Genomic DNA, 19,261 nt, shown 5'->3' with positions numbered 1-19,261 from the left:
TACTGTCAGCACAAGTGTAAATTAAACATCATCTTTGGAGAATAATTTGGCAACAGAGCCAAACTTCACACAGATACTCTGACTTAGCGAATTCCACGTGGGAATTTATGTAAGAAAACAATTCAACATCCCTGTGTGGACGAGGATGCTCAGTGCATCATGATTCATAACAACTAAAGCACTAAACATGAACAACAAATTAACAACTAGGGGACTGACTCAGTAGACACACGCTCCTATAGTAGCATACTCTTAAATGATGGGGTTGGCACATGCTTTAACATAGGAATTTGCCCATAATGTATTGTTAAATGAAAGAGCAGGCTATAAAATATGTGTAGAATATAATCCCAGTTTTGTAAAAAAAAAAACAGCAGGAAGGAGAGAAAAGAGAGAAAAGGGGGAAAGGACGTCTCTGTGTTGTGGCAGGTGTTTGAGCATGTGGGGAGCACGTAAATTTTTTTAAAAAAATGTCACACAGGACGGCGGAGGGCTAACTGTAGTTGTACTGCAGGTCACCCTTCTAAGAAGTAACATTATGGGTGATTTTTCCTTTCTTTATTTTTCTGAGTTGCCTGAATTCTATTTCTAAAAAGTCATTTTCAGCCCTGGCTGGTGTAGCTCAGTGGATTGAGCGCGGGCCTGCAAACCAGAGTATCACGGTTCGATTCCCAGTCAGGGCACATGCCTGGGTTGTGGGCCAGTTCCCAGCAGGGGACTCACAAGAGGCAACCATACATTGATGTTTCTCTCCTTCTCCCCTTCCCTTTCCCTCTAAAGATAAATAAATAAAAAATCTTAAAAGAAAAAAAGTAATTTTCACTATGAAAATAAATTTAAGTTGTAACTAAGTCTTCATAATGATAATTAAAGAAACCTTTTAATAAATTTAATTTTGAAATTCCTAAAAAGAAATATTTAAACAAATTCTCCTTTATCTTTAGATGCAGCACTTTAGCCCTGGCTGGTGTGGCTCAGTGGACTGAGTGCCAGCTGCAAACTGAAGGGTCACCGGTTCCATTCCCAGTCAGGGCACATGCCTGGGTTGCAGGCCAGGTCCCTGGTGGGAATGCATGTGAGAGGCAACCCCGTATTGATGTTTCTCTCCCTCTCTGCCTCCTTCCCTTCCCCTCTGTCTAAAAATAAATAAATAAAATCTTTTTTAAAAAAAGCAGTAATCTATTATTTCTAATTGGACACAGGAGAATACTTTGTATTCACAAAGTGTGGGTCTAGTTATGGGGAAAAACCCCACTAAGACTTCCTGTATGTCTGCAGAGATCACCAGAAGAAAATGTTCCCCAGTACTTCCAATGGGAGAGGTACTTCAGGGGGCAAGACCTGAAACAGACTGTTGCACTGGTTAATAGGGCACCTGATGCTAGCTGACCAAAAAAGGAAATTTTAAAAAAAGCTCATAATAATTCATTAATTAAATGAACTGGGATAGATAACAATCACATTAGCAAATACAATGTCCAAAGAAAGATTACGGAGATGTTCGTAATCTTCAGGAATCAAATACAAACTAAATGGATATCAAGCTCAACAGCTAGAAAGATGAAGTCATAAATCCTTCTGTGTTCTCCAAATTCATCTTCTCTCATTTCCCCCAAGTTAAAGAAGGAAAAGGCTATACTAGCAGAATGATAAAACAAGTTAAATGAATCCCTCCAATAGCCAACATGTGGCTATTGAGCAACTAAATTATGACTAGCTTGGATCACACTGGATTTCAAAACTTAATATAAATATACATTTAATATTTCATTAGTAATTTATATTGATTACATATTAAAACAATGTTTGGGGTACACTGAGTTAAATATAATTTTATCTTTTTCTTTTTACCTTTTTTGCAATCATCACCCAAGAACATGGTCACTGATTTTAGAGAGAGAGGAAGAGGGGGGGAGAGAGAGAGAAACATCAATGTGAGAGACAAGCATTGATCGGTTGCCGCCCACATGGACCCTGACTGGGGACCAAACCCACAACCTAGGTCTGTGCCCTGACCGGAAATCACACTCACAGCCATTTGGTGCACGGGACGATGCTCCAACCAACTAAGCCACCCAGCCAGGGCTCTTTTTACCTTTTTAAAGGTATTATATTTCTTTGCATAGTGCTGGTCTAGAATTTAGTTCATCACATCAGCATTCTTATTACCATTTCTCTAACTACTCTGCAAATAGTGGGTCTTTACCAGTGACATTTTGCAGGAGGTTTGCTCTCTGAACCACATTCTGCAAAATGCCTGACGCTAATTACTCACTGTCCCCCAAAAACAACTCTGTGCTGACCGGAAGCCCCCAGGCTACTTTAACCTGAGCACTCTGGCCTCCCCGTGAGCAGTGCTCTTCCCCTGGGTGTTTCGCTCTCTGTACCACATGCCCTTTAGCAACAGGGAGAGGCCAGAGTCTGCTCCCAGTGGTGGAAGATGTTCATTTGCAGCTTGGAGCTGAAACTCACTTCCTATGAGACAGACACACAGAAGTGCCCTAGCAATCCCCCAGCAAAACTCAGTAATTCCCTTCATTTTCCCAGTGCATTATCATGAAATGTTAACCATTTTACATCTGACTGGAAGCAGGCTGCTGCATCAGTTAGGCCTGCTTTCACAAAAGGAACCGAACCACCTGTTTGACAATAACCAAGGTCAGTTTGTTTTTCCTACTTAAGAAATAGGTCAGAGGTAAGCGGAGGAGCCATCTCAGGATGGCATCACTGCCCCGTCCCTCGGCGCAACCCTTGTGGGCTCAGAATGCCACTGGAAGGTTCAGGCAATATTTCTATGTTCCGACCAAGAAGAGAAAGGAAAAAGCCTAAATCAGCCCAGTCTTTCTCTTTCTCTTTTTATCAGAACATGTCTGCTTCCATCTCATTGGCCGGAATTGGTTCACATGACCATCCCTAAATATAAAGATATCTGGGACAGTATTTTTAACTAGGCCCATGGTTGTCCCAGAGTTTTATCAGTAAGAAAAACGGGTAGGCAATTGACAGTGTCTACCATAACTATATTTTTATTAAAAAATACTGTAATTCTTTTAGAGATACAGAAAAATACCTATGAAGATTAAGATTACAGAAAAACTCAGCATAATCTACAATCTTTTTTTTAAATATATTTTATTGATTACACCATTACAGTTGTTCTATTCCCCCCCTTCAATCCCTTCCACCGGCACCCTCCCTCCCCCACCATTCTGCCCCCCTTAGTTTATAACCACGTGTCTCAAGTTCTTTAGGTTCTATATTTCCCCCACTATTCTCGCCCTCCCCCCTATCTATTTTCTACCTACCATCTATGCTATTTTCTGTGCCTTCTCCCCCCTTCTCCCCCTCCCACCCCCGTTTCTAACCCTCCATGTGTTCTTCATTTCTCTGGTTCCACTCCTGATCTAGCTGTCCTCTTGGTTTGCTTTTGTTTTAGGTGTGGTTGTTAATAGCTGTGTGTTTGCTGTCCTTTCACTGTTCATATTTTTCATCTTCTTTTTCTTATATAAGTCCCTTTAGCATTTCATATAATAAGGGCTTGGTGATGATGAACTCCTTGAACTTGACCTTATCTGAGAAGCACTTTATCTGTCCTTCCATTCTAAATGAAAGTTTTGCTGGATAAAGCAATCTTGGCTGTAGGTCTTTGGATTTCATGACTTGGAATACTTCTTTCCAGCCCCTTCTTGCCTGTAAGGTCTCTTTTGAGAAATCCGCTGACAGTCTGATGGGTACTCCTTTGTAGGTGACTGTCCCCTTATCCCTTGATGCTTCTAGGATTCTCTCCTTCATTTTGGTCTTGGCTAATGTAATTATGATGTGCCTTGGTGTGTTCCTTCTTGGGTCCAACTTCTTTGGCACTCTCTGAGCTTCCTGGATTTCCTGGAAGTCTATTTCCTTTGCCAGACTGGGGAAGTTCTCCTTTATTATTTGTTCAAATATGTTTTCCACTCGTGGCTGTTTCTTTCCCCCTTCTGGTACCCCTATAATTCGGATGTTGGAACGTTTAAAGATGTCCTGGAGGTTCCTAAGCCTCTCCTCATTTTTTTGAATTCTCATTTCTTCATTCCTTTCTGGTGGGATGTTTTGTTCTTCCTTCTGGTCCATTCCATTGATTTGAGTCCCCGTTTCCTTTCCATCACTATTGGTTTCCTGTGCATCTCCCTTCATTTCAATTAGTTTAGCCTTCATATATTCCTCTAATTTGTGACTTTGTTCCTCTAATTTGTGACTATAATCTACCAGTTCTGTGAGCATCCTGATAAATAGTGTCCTGAATTGTGCTTCTGAGAGGCTGGCAATTTCTTGGTCGCTTAGAGTTATTGGCTCTTGGACTTTGAGTTCTTCTTGTGCCATCTTTCGGGTTGTTCGTGCCTGTTTCATAGCAGGATCAGAGCCCTAAAATGTTCACTAGAACAGGGCAACTAAGTCTCTGGGTTGTGACGTTGTATGTGGGGGCGGGGTCAAAGAGCGACAATGGCTCTCACCAGTATCACAGGGCAACTAAGTCGCTGGGTTGTGACGCTGTATGTGGGGGCGGGGTCAAAGAGGGACTATGGCGTCCTGTCCGCCACCTGCCGCCACGGCCCTCACCCATGCCGCAGTTGCTGCCGTCACCTGGCCCACGCATTTCGTCCCACTGCTCTCAAGTGTGCCACCGCCATCAGCCCTCGCCCCCTGGGGCCTGCGTGGTCTGTCTCACTGTGCGCAAATATGCGCCCGTGGTCTGCCCCGCACCCCAACTGGTTCCCGTCTGCCTGCGCGCCTGGGTCAGGGGCCCTGTCCTGCCCAACCCTGCTCGCTGCTGGCTCTGTCCCTCTTACCATCCCCGTTGAACGGTTAGATGTAGTCGGACTTCCGTATAATTCAATTTTCTGTCCTTTGGTTGTGTCTTTGTTTCTCCAAACCTTTGTTGTATTCAAACTTGGTTGTGGGAGAAGGCACAGTGTTTCCACCTATGCCTCCATCTTGGCGGAAGTCCTCCTACAATCTTAATGTAAAGCACAAAATTGGAAGAATGGAAGCTTTGAGAATGTGACATCTATTATATGAATCGTTTCATTTTACTGAACTTCTACTTGTTTGAATAGTCCTTATATTAGTTTCAGCATCATCTTTGCTAATAGTAAAATTTGAATGAACACACTAATAAAAATTTTCTAAAAGCACAATTCAGATCCTATCTAACAGATGCTCAGAAAACTTTACCCCGCGTGCCATAGGCTGCTATTAAATATAGCCCCGTTCTCCTTTTATGATTTTGTTACAGGGTGCAGCCAAGAGGGGGGTCCCAAAAAGGGATTTGGAATGGGGTCCAGAACTCAGGGTGTCCAGGAAATATTAGGAAAACAAATAAGATGTCCTCACCCCTTACCAACCCCCACAGGTGTCAGTTGGGGGAAGGGACAAATGGAGAGGGGCCATTGAGAGATGTTTTATATAGCAACAGTTTCGCAGATAACCTCTAGAATGGTCATTTACCATATCTATAGCCTTTAACTGGTTTCATAGATACATTAAATAGCTGTGGACATGCACTGAGCCAGGGAGAAGGGAGTGACTTCCACCCAGGATGTAACTGGGAGCCAACACCCCTTGGTTACAGCACCTGCCTGAGAGCATGGAGATGGCTGGCTCCACGCCATGCCCAGACTCACAATGCCAGCCCAGTAAACTTGGACTATATGGGAGTGCTGGCAGGTGTAGCCAGTTGTGGGAGGAATTGGAAATGGGGCTGCAAAGGAGGACTGGTGTGGGGATTTAAACGCAGATGCAGCAGCCATTGAGAGGGAGAACCATGCACTTTTGGCCAGAATGGGGACTCGCGCAGCCATGCGAGAGAGAATCACCATGTAGCTTTAGCAAGGAGTATCACTCAGCTTTGCCAGAGTGGAGACCCCCGCAGCCAGGTGAAGGAGAGAGCCACACAGTTTTGGCAGAGTGAGGACCCCCTCTTGGCCAGGTGAAGAAGAAAGCCACACACTTTCGGCAGAGTGCAGACCCCTGCAGCTTTGGTAGAAGAGGCCCACGTAACCTTGGGGTACTCCTTTTGGCCACGTGGCCTGGGAAGCAGGAGAGACTTTGCCTGGAAAATGGGTACAAAGAACTCTTGCCAGTACACCATGAGAAGGTGCCACATGGCTTTGGAGTAATTAGAGATCCTGCCTGGATGGCGACCCACCGGATGGTGCCAGCAGCCTGAAACATGGTTGTGTGCTTCTTTTCCTGAGTTACGGTACCCCCAATTATGGCATGGGGAGAAGGAAGGACTGTGGGCATCTGTGGTTATCCTAAAGGACTTTGATATTTTAATGGGGGACATTGGGTCACTACTTTTTAAGTCTGTATAGCTTTAAATAAACCTTTCCTTTTCACAAATCTCTGGCATTGAGAAACGTCTTTCCTCTGGCAGTGGACAGATGAGCCCAGTAGGTGGTCCAGACAGTATTAGTATACTGTCCTTGTGGGGGACCCCTGTTGTTCTGTAACAGTTTTTGGCATCCCTGGGTGGGCCAAATATTGCCCCCCTTGGACCTCTGCTCTGTGACAATTTTACTTTCTTCTGTTCCTTTCCCATCAGCTGGATAAAAGGAGACCCTTGATCACAGATGGAGTTTTGTCCCAAGTCATCTGCAAAACTCCAAACTCCTGTCACCAATCTGACCTAATAACAAATTCATCATTCCACTCTAACATTTATCTCAAGTGTTGCTGTTACTGGGCATCACTTTTTTTTCATGTTTATGAATAAAAATAGTTTCATTAAAATTACAGAATGATACCAATATCAGTGAATTCTTATTTAGGAAATATTCTTTGGAGGAAGCACTATCTACACAGTGAAAATGCTTGATCAATTTTTTATGCAACACAGTTTCTAACTTTTTCAATTTTTGTTTTTCTTTTTTGTATTTTATTAATGGCTAAAAAAACTATGGTACATTTATGCGATGGACTACTACATGGTAGAAAGAAAAAAGAGCCCCTACCCTTCGTGACAGCATGTATGGAACTGGAGAGCATTATGCTGAGTGAAATAAGCCAGGCAGTAAAAGACAAATACTATATGATCACATCTATAAGTGGAACCTAATTAACAAAACAATCAAGCAAGCAAAATAAAACCAGAGACATTGAAATTAAGAACAAACTGACAGTAACTAGAGGGGAGATGAGAGGGGATAATAGGGGAAGGGAGGAAGGGTTTACAGGAACAACTAACTATAAAGGACACATGGACAAAACCAAGGGGGGTGGAATTGGGAGGGAGGTGGGGATGGTTGGGGTGGTGGGGAGTCGTGGGGGGAAATGCAGACAACTGTACCTGAATATCAATAGGCACCACTATCTTTGTCCTCTTTGCAGTCTCAATCACCATTACTGAAACAGCTTTTTTAATTAAAAAAATAAACATATAAGCACAGCTTTTAATACTTCACAAGTGTTAAGATCCACATGATGCCAAGTCGAAAGCAGAGAAGCCGTGCTGGCTGCGGCTGCTGGGCCGCAGGGGATGGGGCCGGGCCCTCACTGAGTGGCGCGCTCCCCGACGCTCCCCAACAACAGCCCTGCAGAAAGCCTGGTTCCAGTGCCTGCAGCGGCAAAATCCAAGGGTCTAACAAGTCACATATCCATGTCATTAGCATAAAGTCAAAACGTTATCTGATTCGCCCAGGATTGCTACTTGTCTTACTGGTCCCTAAAATGGCCCAAGCTTTCTCACACAGGGCCCTCTCCCTCTGGGTGGCTTCCTCCTGTAACACCCACCCCCTTCCTCGCAACACGAAGGCCTGCGCCTGCCCCAGGATTCAACCCAGGCTTCACGTCTTCTACGAAGCCTTTCTGGATCACTATAGGCGTAATGACTATAGGAAGGGTTACAGGAGCACAGTGATCATTCTCTGATTTGAACAAATATAACATTTTCTTTGCACATCTCTTATTTTGCCTTCTCATTTCTGTTTATTAGTTCTATGTTCTGCCACTTGATCAAAAGCTTGATTTTATAACCCATCTTTCAAAGATAGTCTTATGCATATTAAATACACAAAAATGTGTTTGTATTCAATTAAACCTGGATTTTTTTCTATTTGACAGAACAATTAAAATTAATATTGCAACATTATTGACTGCCATGGTTTTTTAAATGGGGTCATGAATGATGACCCTCAAAATAATAATTAGCCCATTGCTTTTCACGTGGAGGTCCAGAGAAAACTATTACAACTGTCTAAAGGGATATCCTACGGCTTTCTGAGCAGGGAGGGAAGATTGCCTATAAATGTCTACACAAAGCACTCATTTCCCTATGCAGTCCCTTCCCCCCCCCCCCAATAAACTTAACAGCAGAATCCAGTAACACGAAGTTTCTTGTGCTCCTACAGGGAATGAATAGACTTCCTAAACCAAAAATTAAAACACAGGATTTCTGTACCATTTGCAGGTAAGCTCCCATTTAAAATGTATCTTTAAGTGGCAAGAAGTCTTAGAATAACTGGAGCTGTCTTTGAAAATTAAAGCTGTGTATTATAACATGTACATCTGCGTTTGATTCCAAAACAAGATTAGTTTTTTTCTAGAATCATCTCAAAGATAAGATAATGATTTGTTGATGACCAGTATACATACAGAAAACAGTGGAGAAAGATTTTTGGCTCCTATGAAAGTATACAAAATTTAAATTATCATTTGTTGATCTATGAAAAGAGCAAATACTCTTGGTTTAAACTAATATTGTTTAAACTCTAGTATTTGACATTGTTTTTAAATTATATTCTAGAACTTTTTGAGATACCTATATGTACATTACTTAAAGCAGTAAAATATGTATTGGGCGTTAACACAAGTCACAGACTGGGAGAAAATATTAGCAAAACACATATCTGATAAATGGACTTCCATTCAAAGTATTCACAGAACCCTTAAAATTTAACAATAAGAAAACAAACAATACAATCTTAAAATGGGAAAAGATCTGAACAGATGCCTCAATAAATAAAACATACAGATGAAAAACATATGAAAAGACGCTCAACATCATATGTCATTAGGAAATTACAAAGTAAACAAATACCACTACCCACCTGTGAGAATGGCTAAAACCCAAACACTGACGCCCACTGCAGGCAAGGATACAAGCCACAGGGACTCTCACCCTCGGTGGCGGGAACACAATGGCACAGCCACTTTGGAGTACAGTTTGGCAATTTCTTACCAAGTTACACATAGGTTACTGTAGGATCCAACAAGTACACTCCTGGGTGTTTACCCAAGTAAGCTGAAAATTTATGTCCACACAGAAACCTGCACCCATATGTTTTTAGTAACTTTATTCAGAATTGCCAAAACTGGGAAGCAACCAAGATGCACATTAGTAGATGACACATCCACACAATGGAATATTTTCATCAATAAAAAGGAGCCATTAAGATACATAAACATACGAATACATCTTATATATATATTGCTAAGTGAAAGAAGCTAATTTAAAAATCCTACATACTGCATTATCCTCACTGGGATAATAATACATTCTGGAAACTATGAAGACAGTAAAAACATTCTGGAAAATTATAAAGACAGTAAACACATCAGTGGTTGTCAGGGATTCCTGCGGAGTGAGAGAGGATAAGCAGGTGGAGCACAGGTGATTTTTAGGGCAATAGAACCATTACCCCGTGAGACACGATAATGGTGAGCACATGTCGTGTATCTGTCTACATCACAGAATGTACAACACAAAGAGTAAACGCTAGTGTAAACCATGGGCTTTAGTTAATAATAATGTATCAATATTGGCTCATCAACTGGAAGAAATGTTCCACACTAAAGCAAGATGTTAATAAGAAGGGAAATTGTGGGTCAGTGGTTACTAGGGGTTGAGGGATTAGGAGAAGGAATGAATAGGTAGAAGACAGACTATTTAGGGAATGAAATTATTCTGTGATACTATAATAGTAAAAACATGCCATTATGCATTTGGTAAAATCTACATAACTGTACAACACAAAGAATGCACCCTAATGTAAAATATGGACATTAATTCATAATAATGTATCAATATGAGTTCACTAGCTGTAGCAGTATTTTTTAAAGGTGTCCTTCACTGTTTTTTTTGTTTATCTTTTTTTTAAGATTTTATGTTTATTTTTAGAGAGAGAGGGAGGGAAAGAGAAGAAAGAGAGGGAGAGAAACATCAATGTATGGTTGCTTCTTGTGCATCCCCTGCTGGGAACTGGCCCCTGCCGGGAACTGGCCTGCAACCCAGGCATGTGGTCCCTGACTGGGAATCAAACCTGCGACTCTTTGGTTCACAGGCCGGCACTCAGTAGTTGTAGCAGTATTAATGCAAGATGTTAATAATAGGAAAACTGGAAGCGGTTATACAAGAACTCCATACTTTCTGTGCATGTTTTCTATAAACCTAAAACTGTTCTAAAAAATAAAGTCTATTAAATTTTTAATCTATCAGGGAGTATGAAAATCTAGTGTGTATTCCAATTAAAACCTGTTCAATGTAAAAAGTTTAAGTAATCAGAGCTAACACTTTAAAGTTAGAAGAGGTAGTAAGAAAGTCAGATAAAGAGTTGGAAAAAATCCATCTACTGGGAAAAAAAATAATAGTGATATAACCTCTCAAATGTAGGTTCTGTGTGACTATATTTCTTTTTCCTTCCTCTGTCCTCCAACTCAGAGGCTGAAACGCTATTCCAGAAAAGCTGCACAACAAGTTTTCTATGGCTTATTTAAAAATACTGCTGCTCTCACTAGAGGGATGATACAAAGCTTTCAAAAAATCTACAGGGAAAAAAAATGAGGGCAAAACAAGTGCAAGTGCCAGGATTCTGCGCAGAGATGAAGGAAGGTCTTACTCCAAGAAGTTCCACTTTCATTATGCGTTCACTTCTGTGAGTTCCAATTGGTTCCATTTCAAATCTTCCTTTGCCAAACTCCCAAAAGCCCCTTTTATTTCTTTAAATATATTTAACAGACTTACTTTACATTCTGAAATAAGACTATTCCAAACTGCAGTCTATATGGAACAGATTCTATAGTGTGGGGGGGTTTTTTTCTATTAACTATTGCTTATAGTGGCTTATTTCCTTATGTGCTGGGGGAGAGGGATGGGCTTTTATTGTGAATTCATAGTCCTCAAATTTTGTTTATGGAATTCTTTAAGGTCCAGATTTAAATTGTGTTCTGCAGAGAGATTTCCCTTTCCTTCTACCAGGAGTCAGGGGTACCACCACTTCCAACTAAGCATTCAACTTGGGGTTTTTCAGGTCCTACAAGTAGTAGGAACTCAAACCCCAAACCTGTCTTCACACAGGCTCGTAGTCAGAAATTCTCATGGGAGACTTTTGTTTTCCATTCCACCCACAACCAAAGCAGATATAAACAAATGCAGACAAAGACACAGATATGTAGATATGAATGTCCGCCCCTCCCTCTTCAGAGCAGGTTTTTCCTAGCTCACCCACTGACGTTTTAAGCAGGTGGTGTGCCAGCTCTGTGTGAGAGATCTGATTTCCTCCGGCTGTTTCCTGAGCACCCTACACGTGGTCTGCTAAAACCCAGGCTTTAGGCAACTGAAGATCAATGAACACATTGAGGACAAACGCTGCCTCCAGGGACCACTTACCCCTACTGATTGATGCTATCTTGTAATCCCTGTCCTCTAAAAAATTCCCTTACTTTTCAGCCTGCTCAGCCATAGTTTAAAAAATACATATTCCCCATCATGTTTGGGTTTGCTCCACTACAAGAAGCTTCTCTAAACATCGAGTCTGCCACGTAGCTAGGAATAGAACTCAGAGAATTGGCACCGGAGCTGGCTCCAGAAATTTCTCCTATTTCTCCTAGAAATGTTTTCTCCTATTTCTAAGTACTTTATATAATTCATAGTCCCAGGCAGTAGTTTTCATTTTGCTTCAGCTTTTTCCAATTTCCTTCCACGCCCATGGAAACGCCACACTGGCCTCAGTCCCACAGAATGAATCTGGTTTCGGTCCCGGCCTCACAGGGATCACTCTGACCTCCCAACTGCACATCTGCTAAGTTTTATGTTTCTAGTGCATTTCTGTTTCGAGTAATAATACATACTGCTTTATCACTACGCTATGTCTTAAATTTCCTATACGGCTAGAGCTACAGTAATTATAAGTTTAGGTCAATATAGGATCAGTACATGGCCTTGACTAGAAATCAAGATTAAATGACTGCATTTTTAACAGAATTTTCAGGTAGAATTTCATAGGCAATTTTTTTCACATATCTAATATGTTTTCTCCTACAATACTAATATAAAAGCTACAGTGTCAGCCTTGACAAGTGTGGCTCAGTTGGTTGGACATCATCCCACAAAGTGGAAGGTCACTGGTTAGATTCTAGGTCAGGGCACAGGCCTAGGTTACAGATTTGATCCTTGGTCAGGCATGAACAAAAGGCAACTGATTGATGTTTCTCTCTCCCTCTCTCTTGTTCTCCCTCCCTTACCCTCTCGCTCTAATAAAGAAAAAAGAGAGAAAGAAGGAAAAAGAAAGAAAAGAAAAAAAAGAGGAAAGAAAAAAGAGGAAAGTGGCAGAAAGACAGGTGAGAGCTGAACCCACTTGTTCATGCACCCAACTGGGACACCAAGCTGATCTTCCCAAGAACAGACTGAACAGCCAACAGAATTCCAGCTGATGAAGTTTGGAAGCCAAAGTTGCAGAGGACATTTAAAAACGGATGATAAGGAGATTTTGTGGGCTGATGGGAAGTCCCCAGGCCCTGCCCCAGAGAACGGGCTGCTGCTGCAGCTTTGGAGGAGAGCAGGTCCGTGATTCTGACTTTGCAGCTACCTCCCCTCCCAAAGCTGGGAGTTCGAGTTCACAGACCCACGCCAGGAGAGAACTATGCACTTAAAGTCGCTGGGCAGGTAAAGACTCAGTAAGAGACACACAGCTAGCTGAGGATCCTGTGTGGGTCTATGGTCGCTGGCTGGAACAGTAACAGAGAAACTGGTGAGCTGAATGACACCTGGAGATGGGAGAAGAGAAGGACCACAACTGGCTCAGATAGCCTCTGGACTGGTCAGAGAGTTGGTCTGTGGGGCTTCTGATAGGAACAGCCTGCCGCAAACAAGGGGAATTCGCTTTAAAAAAAAAGCTCTCAGCCCTGAAAGAGGACCTCTCATGCTAAGCAGCTGCACCAGGGAAGAGGAAGGAGGAGAGTGCAATTTGCTCCCATGCAGAGCACCTCACAGATTGATCAAAGGGTGGTACCAGGGGCTCAGAGAGGAAGCAGTGCCCAGAGAGACTTAAATCAACAGGGGAACTTAACTGCCCGAAAAGTGACTTTATGTGACTGCATGCAGACCCAGGCCAACAAAGAGGGAGAAGGAGGGATGCGATTTGCTCCCACTCAGTGCACCTCACGAACTAATCAAAGGGATGCACAGCAAGGTGGATCAGGGGAGCCAGCCTGGCACATATACAGTAGGCAGTGTGAGCTGCACAGTGCTCTGAGGGCATGGCCTGAAACTGGGCACCGTGACTATTATAGTCCAGACCAAGCCCCCGTCCTTGTGGAAACACAGGAAAGGGGGGAAAAGAAAAACAGAGTCCAGTCCCTGTCCCCCAGCAGCATCCAGGAAAACAGCAAAACCTGCTTGGCAGATTTAAAGTTAGCAGCTTTTTTTTCCTTTTTTTCCCCAAAGTGTAAGACAAAAAGACCTGGAGCTGTGAGACCAAAGACAAATCCACAAAGAAGTCAGAAGGCCAACACCGACAGCTGAGACAAATTTCACTTCTCTCTCCTTCAGAACTTGCATTTTATTTTTTTTTTTTACTTCTATTCTTTCCGTTTAGCTTTTTTTGGTTTTGTTTGTTTGTCTGATTGGTTTTCTTTACTCTCCCCTTTATATTTCATTTCAATTTTTTTTTCTTTCACTTCACTCATATTCTAGTATCGTACTATTCTTGGTCTTTTACTTTTTATTCATTTTATTTAGATTATATGCTTCTAATCATATTATTGTCATTCCAAATCCCACACATCACCTTACCCTGGCCTTACTCCATTTCGCCATCTTACTGAGCTTAATTACCGTTGTGGTTAATACACTCTCACACACTACCCTCAAGTTTCTATCCCTTACTCTCACTATATCTCACCACCTAACCTCAAATAAGTGTTCTGCCTTCTAAAGTCAGCTCATATTCTTTTTCCCTTCTAATGAGAGTCTTCTCTCTTTTACACCTTTTACAAAAAATGGCTCCTGGGTGAAATATCATGGTTATGCTGTACTCTCCCAAAGGACCTCCTATCTCTTCTCTACTTGTTAGTTCTCTAAATCCCACAGAAAACTCTCCCACTGTCCACTCCATTTCACCTTCATCCAGCCCCTGATCACATATAAGACAGATGTGAGTACCAGTAAACCCTCTGGAGGGGAGAACACACCAACAAAGGAGCCACCAACAGGTAAAAACAAGGTAATCAGGTAAAAACAATACAGTTCATACAAACAGAAGAAAGGGCAAGCCTAGAGCATCCAGACAAGGAGATCAAAGAGACTACACAACTGTCCCACAGAACTCCTACCCAGAAGTTCACTCTATGAAGACAGCAGGCAAAGCAGAGCATCAGGAATTGCAGAAAAAACAAAAAGAGTCACCTAAAATTGAGAGACAAAAAAGAACCCACAACTGAAACGAATGGAAGACTCCCCAGCAAAAGAGCTAAATGAAATGGAGGCAAGCAAACTATCAGATGTAGAAGTCAAAAGAATGTGATAAGGATGCTCAAGGAACTCACACACAACTGCAAGGAATGAGTGGAAACTACAATAGTATGAAAAAATAAATAGAAACTATAAACAAGAACCAGGAAGAACTTAAGAATACAATTTCTGAAATAAAAAACACTCTAGAAGGAATTACACACAGCCTGGATGAAGCAGAGGACTGAATTGGTGAGCTGGAAGACAAGGTAGAAAGAAACACCCATGTAGAGCAGCTACATGAAAAAAGACTAAAAAAACATGAAGATAGCTTAAGGGAACTGTAAGACAACATGAAACACAACAACTTTTGAATCATAGGAATATCACAAGGAGAAGAAAAGGAGCAAGAGATAGAAACTCTGTTTGAAAAAATAATGGTAGAAAACTGCCCAAACCTGGAGAGGAGAAAAGCCATGCAAGTTCAAGAAGCACAGAGGGTCTCAATCGAGATGAATCTAAAGAGCCTACTCCAAGATACATCATAATTAAAATGCCACATTTTAAAGACAAAGAGAGAATCTTAAAAGCAGCAAGGGAGAAACAAGAAGTAATATACAAGGGAACTCCTATTAGGCTAAAACTTCAGAAACATCAGCGTTTCTGATTTCCCAACAGAAACACTACAAGGCAAACAGAAGGCAATGACAAGAAATATCCCAAGTAATGAAAAGCAAAGGCCTGTAATCATGACTACTGTACCCAGCAATGCTCTCAATTAAAATGGAAGGTGAAATAAGGAATTTCGCAGACAAAAGTAGGCTGAAAGAATACACCTCCACCAAACCAGTACTGAGGGATATGCTAAAGAGGAAAAGAAAGAGGAAGAGAGAGAGGAACACAGGTACAAAAGGGGGGTGGAATGAATAAGTACCTATCAATAATAAACTTAAATGTAAATGGATTAAATGCTCCAATCAAAAGGCATAGGGTAGCTGAGTGGACAAGAAATCATGACCCACACATATGCTGCCTATAAGAGACCCACCTCAGAACAAAACACCTACACAGACTGAAAGTAAAGAGTTGGGGAAAAAAAAATTCCAAGCAACTTGGAAGGAAAAAAAAGCTGGTGTAGCAATAACTATATCAGAGAAAATTAGACTTCAAAACAAAGGCCATAAAAAAGACACAGAAGGACACATCATAACACTTAAGGGAAGAATTTATCAAGAAGACATAAACACTATAAACATATATGCTCCCAACACAGAAGCATCCAAATATATAATAAAGATCCTGGAGGACTTCAAGAAAGATATTGACATCAACACACTTAGACTAGGGGATTTTAACATTCCACTGTCAAAAATGGCCAGATCTCCCAAACAAAATGTCAACAAAGATATTGTGGCATTATACAATGCCCTAGATCAAATGGACTTAACTGACATATATAGAACCTTTCATCCTAAAGAAGTAAAAAGCACATTCTTTTCAAATGCACATGGAATATTTTCAAAGAGAGACCACATGATAGGACACAAAGCAAGCCTTGACAAATTCAATAAAACTGAAATCATATCGAGCACTTTCTTGGACCACAAGGGCCTGAAACTAGAAACCTCAAGGAAAAAACTCAAAAACATTCAAATTCATGGAGATTAAATAGCATGCTATTAAACAATGAATGGGTTAAGAATGAAATCAAGGAAGAAATCAAAAAAGTTCTGGAAACAAATGAAAATGAACTCACAATGGTCCAAAACTTATGGGACACGGCAAAAGCAGTCCTGAGAGGGAAGTTCACAGTGATACAGGCCTACCTAAAAAAAATAAAAACACTTCAAATAAACAGCCTAAACTGACATCTACAAGAACTGGAAGAACAACAAACAAATAATGCCCAGAGTGAGCAGAATGAAGAAAACCAAGATCAGAGCAGAATGAAATGACAAAAATACAAAAAAAAGAATTCTGAGAATCAATAAATCCAGGAGCACCAGCTCCTTTGAAAAGATAAATAAAACAGACAAGCCTTTAAGCAGATTCATCCAGAAAAAAAAGGGAGAGGACCCAAATCAACAAAATCAGAAATGAAAGAGGAGAGATTACAACTAATACCATAGAAACACAAAGGATTGTAAGAAATGACCACAAAGAACTGAATGCCAAGAAATTTGAAAACCTGGATGAAATGGGCAGATTTCTAGAAAATATAACCTTCCAAAATTGAATGAAGAAGTACAAAGCTTGAACAGACTGATAACAAACAGTAAAATCAAAGCAGTAATCAAAAAACTCCCAGCACACAGAAGCCCTGAACCAGACAGTTTTACAGGAGAATTTTACAAAACATTGAAAGAAGAGGGAATCCTTATCCTTCTCAGACTATTCCAAAAAGCCAAGAAGAGGGAAGATTCCCAGACTCTTTTTATGAAGCAAGCATCATCCTAAACCAAAATCCAAATAAAGATAAAGATACAACAACAAAAGAAAATTACAGATCACTCTGACTGACTTACAGCCAAAATGGAGGCATAGGTAGACATACTGTGCCTCCTTAAACAACCAAATTAAGGACAACAGCAATTTAAAAACAAAATAACAACCATAACTGACAGAAAATTGAACTGTATGGAAGTCTGACAACCAAGAAGTTGAAATAGACACATTCTCCTAGACTGGTAGGAAGGGCAGAGTCAGGTGGCCCCGTCAGAGAGGGGTAGCAGCCAAAAAAGCGATGGCACTGGGCGTGCAAGGCAGCAGCTGACAAACCCCAGGCATGCAAGACAGCAGTGGATGAACCCTGGGCATGCAGGTGGCAGGTGGCAGACCCCAGGCACCAGGTGGCAGCAGGCAGACCCAGCAAGGCAGGAATTGTGAAGCAGAGCACAGCATGCAAGGCAGCTGACTGACAGGGCAGTGATCCCACATCCATGCAGATAACCCAGGTGAAACTGGGCAGTGAGACAGACAGTGCAAACCAGGGCCCCGGTGCAGGGAAATAAAGCCTCAAAACACTGATTGAAAACACCTGTGGGGGATGAGGTGCCAGGAGAGACCCCCAGCCTCACAGGAGAGTTCGCTGGAAAGAACCACAGGATCCTAGAATGTACACAAGCCCACCCACCCAGGAATCAGCACCAGAAGAGCCCAGTTTGCTTGGGGGAAGTGGCAGACGAGACTGAAATCTCGAAAAGAGCGGAGCAAGCACCATTGTTCCCTCTCTGACCCTGCCCCCACATACAGCATCACAACCCAGCAACTGGGTTGCCCCGCCCTGGTGAATATCTAAGGCTCTGCCCCTCATACATAACATGCATGACAAGACAAAAAAAAATGGCCCTAATGGAAGAACAGATCAAAGCTCCACATACAACTAAGGAACCAAGAGATGGCCAACCTATCAGACACACAGTTCAAAGCACAGGTGATCAGGATGCTCACAGAATTGGTTGAATTTGATAGCAAATTAGATGAACAAATGAAGGCTACGCTAAGTGAAATGAAGGGAAATGCACAGGGAACCAATAGTGACAGGAAGAAAACTGGGATTCAAATCAAAGGAATGGACCAGAAGGAAGAAAGAAACAACCAAACAGAAAAGAATGAAGAAACAAGAATTCAAAAAAAAAAAATGAGGAGAGGCTCAGGAACCTCCAGGACATCTTTAAATGTTCCAACATCCAAATTACATGGGTACCAGAAGGGAAAGAGGAAGAGCAACAGTGGAAAACTTATTTGAACAAATAATAAAAGAGAACTTCCCCAATCTGGCAAAGGAAATAGACTTCCAGGAAGTCCAGGAAGCTCAGAGTCCCAAAGAAGGTGGACCCAAGGAGGAACACACCAAGGCACATCATCATTACATTAGCCAAGATTAAAATGAAGGAGAGAATCCTAGAAGCAGCAAGAGATAAGGAGACAGTAACCTACAAAGGAGTTCCCATCAGACTGTCCGCTGATTTCTCAAAAGAGACCTTACAGGCAAGAAAGGGCTGAAAAGAAGTATTCAAGTCATGAAAGGCAAGGATGTACATCCAAGATTGCTGTATCCAGCAAAGCTTTCATTTAGAATGGAAGGGCAGATAAAGTGCTTCTCAGATAAGATCAAGTTCAAGGAGTTCATCATCACCAAGTCCTTATTATAGGGAATGTTAAAGGGACTTATCTAAGCAAAAGAAGATTAAAAAGGAGATCACATGGAGGGTTAGCAACAGGGTAGTGGGAGGAGAAGAGAGCGGGGAAAGGTACAGAGAATAAGCAGCATAGATGGTAGGTAGAAAATAGACAGGGGGAGAGTAAGAATAGTATAGGAAATGTAAAAGTTAAAGAACTTATGACACACGGACACGAACTAAAGTGGGGATTGTGGGTGGGAGAGGGGGGTGGACGGGAATGAAACGGGGGAAATAGGACAGCTGTAATAGCATAATCAATAAAATATATTTAAAAAAAGAAAAATACAGGCCAATATTGCTGAAGAACATAGACACTAAAATCCTGAACAAAATATTGGCTAACTGCATCCAGCAATACATTAAAAAGATCACACAC

General features: G+C 41.6%; 1 protein-coding gene across 4 annotated transcripts in view; it reads right to left on the bottom strand.

Moving 5' to 3' along the window:
• FSIP1 (fibrous sheath interacting protein 1) overlaps positions 1 to 19,261 on the bottom strand; it is a 205,051-nt gene that overhangs the window by 95,546 nt on the left and 90,244 nt on the right. The gene's annotated exons all lie outside the window — the stretch shown is intronic.

The sequence above is a fragment of the Sturnira hondurensis genome, unplaced genomic scaffold, assembly GCF_014824575.4.
Source record: "Sturnira hondurensis isolate 20B ecotype Veracruz unplaced genomic scaffold, ASM1482457v3 Scaffold0008782, whole genome shotgun sequence".
NCBI classification, from domain to species: domain Eukaryota; kingdom Metazoa; phylum Chordata; class Mammalia; order Chiroptera; family Phyllostomidae; genus Sturnira; species Sturnira hondurensis.
This window is presented reverse-complemented; position numbering and strand designations above follow the sequence as displayed.